Below are 2,500 nucleotides of genomic sequence, written 5' to 3' on the forward strand. Positions count from 1 at the left end.
TGGGGTGGAGGGGGAGGGTTGGATGGATGGGTGGGTGGGTTGGTGGGTGAGTGGATGTGGAGGTGGATGGGTGATTCAGTGGGTGGATGGGTTGGATTGCCTAATGGATGGGTGGGTATGTGGGTGGGTGATTCAGTGGGTGGATGGGTTGGATTGCCTAATGGATGGGTGGGTATGTGGGTGGGTGGATGGGTGGGTGTGTGGGTGGATGGATGAATGGATGTGAGGGTGTGAGGGTGTGTGGGTGGGATGGTGGATGGGTGGATGGATGTGTAGGCTGATGGATGTATGTGTAGATGGATGGATGGATGGATTGATGGGTGGTTGGGAGGATGGATGTGTGGGTGGGTGGGTGGATGGATGAATGGATGAATTAGTGGGTGGGTGGATAGGTAGGTGGGTGGGTGAGTGGGTGGGTGGATGAATGGATGGGTGTGTGGGCGGGTGGGTGGGTTGGTGGATGGATGGATGGATGGAGTTATGGGTGGGTGGGCATGACGATGGATGGATGGATGTGTGGATGGGTTGGATATCTTGATGGATGGGGGTTGGATGGGTGGATGGATGGGTGGATGGGTGAGTTTATGTGTAGGTGGTTGGATGGATGGATAGATGATGAATAGATGGATGATGGATTGATGGATGACGGGTGGATGGGTGGCCGTGGATGGGTGGATGGATGGATGGATGGATAGATGATGGATGGATGGATGGATGGATGGATGGATGGGTGGGTGGGTGGATGGATGGATGGGTTTATGGATGGGTGGGTAGATGGATGGATGGTTGGGTAGGTGGGTGGATGGGTGGATGAGTGGATGGGTGTGTGGGTAGGTGGGTGGGTGGAAGGATGGATGCGTGAGTGGATTGGTTTATGGGTGGGTGCGTGGATAGCTTTTATGATTGTGTGGGTTGGTGGATGGATCAGTGGGTGGGTGGGAGGACGGATGGATGATTAGGTGGATGAGTGGGTGGGTGGGTGGGTGGGTGGATGGATGGATGGATGGGTGGATCTGTGGGTGGATGGGTTTATGAGTGGGTGTGTGTGTGGGGTGGGGTGGGGTGGATGGATGAATTGGTGGTTGGGTGGATTGGTGAGGGGATGAAGGTAGGAATAAAAAAAAAAAGATTATTCATCTTCCGGCGAGAGAGAGGAAGGAAGAAGCTCTCTCTCTCTCTCTCTCTCTCTCTCTCTCTCTCTCTCTCTCTCTGGCTTCAAAAGTCCACACATTGCTAGTAAATGAACTGACAATAGTTTTGTATGTTTTAAAAGTATATACTTGCCTCGTATTTTGTCATCTGGATTTATTTTGACCACTGTGATCAACCCTCTTCTTTTCTGCTCTGTCCCACTCTGTTCCATTCTGCTCCGTTCCGTTCTGTTCTTGGATGGTATGTTCAGGACAGTTCTACTCTACTCTACCCTGCATTGCTCTGCTCTGCGTTGCTTGCTTCTATTCTATTCTGTTCTATTCTATTTTATTCTGTCTGTGGGTCAACAGATCAGCGTGCCAGATGAAATCCGTCGGACCAAGGATTTGGAGGAGCTGTACAATCTGTATACACTGCCTGAGATGGCTGAGAACTTTACAGGGGTACGTTCATATTGTGGTGTGGTGTGGTGTGGTGTGGTGGTGTGTGTGGTGTGGTGTGGTGTGGTGTGGTGTGTGTGTAGTGTGGTGTGGTGTGGTGGTGTGGTGCTGTGGTGTGGTGTGGTGTGGTGCTGCGGTGTGGTGTGGTGTGCTGTGGTGTGGTGTTGTGTGGTGGTGTGATGTGGTGTGTGTGTGTGGTGTGTGGTGTGATGTGGTGTGTTTGTGTGTGTGTGTGTGGTGTGTGGTGTGTGGTGTGGTGTGGTGTGGTGTGTGTGTGTGTGTGTGTGTGTGTGTGTGTGTGTGTGTGGTGTGGTGTGGTGTTGGTGTGGTGTGGTGTGGTGTGTGTGTGTGTGTGTGTGTGTGTGTGTGTGTGTGTGTGTGGTGTGGTGTGGTGTGGTGTGGTGTGGTGTAGTGCAGTGTAGTGCAATGTAGTGTAGTGAAGGGTAGGGTAGAGTAGTGTAGTGCAGTGTAGTGTAGTGTAGCGTAGTGTAGGTTGGTGTGGTGAGGTGTAGTGTGGTGTGGTGTAGTGTTGTGTCATGTTGTAATGTATTGTATTGTATTGTAGTGCAGCGTAGTGCAGTGTAGTGCAGTGAAGTGTAGTGCAGTGCAGTATAGTGTAGGGTGGTGTACTTTAGTACAGTGTATTGTAGTGCATAGTAGAAGTAGTATAGTGTAGTGCAGTATAGTGAAGTATGGCGCATTTTAGTACAGTCTAGTGTAGTGCAGAGAAGAAGTAGTGTAGTGGAGTGGAGTGGAATGCAGTGGAGTATAGTGAAGTATGGTGTACTTTAGTACAGTGTATTGTAGTGCAGAGTAGAAGTAGTGTAGTGGAGTGGAGTGGAATGCAGTGCAGTATAGTGAAGTATGGTGTACGTTAGTACAGTGTAGTATAGTGCAGAGTAGAAGTA

At 50.3% G+C, this 2,500-nt stretch overlaps 1 pseudogene across 1 annotated transcript in view; it reads left to right on the plus strand.

The window, feature by feature from the left end:
• Positions 1–2,500, plus strand: part of LOC143287370 (neprilysin-1-like) — a 92,281-nt pseudogene that overhangs the window by 65,587 nt on the left and 24,194 nt on the right. Inside the window, exon 8 of the transcript XR_013055946.1 lies at positions 1,503–1,595. The product of XR_013055946.1 is annotated as a neprilysin-1-like (transcript). The remainder of the gene's footprint in view (positions 1–1,502; positions 1,596–2,500) is intronic.

The sequence above is a fragment of the Babylonia areolata genome, chromosome 11 (genome assembly GCF_041734735.1).
Source record: "Babylonia areolata isolate BAREFJ2019XMU chromosome 11, ASM4173473v1, whole genome shotgun sequence".
In the NCBI taxonomy this organism is placed as follows: Eukaryota; Metazoa; Mollusca; class Gastropoda; order Neogastropoda; family Buccinidae; genus Babylonia; species Babylonia areolata.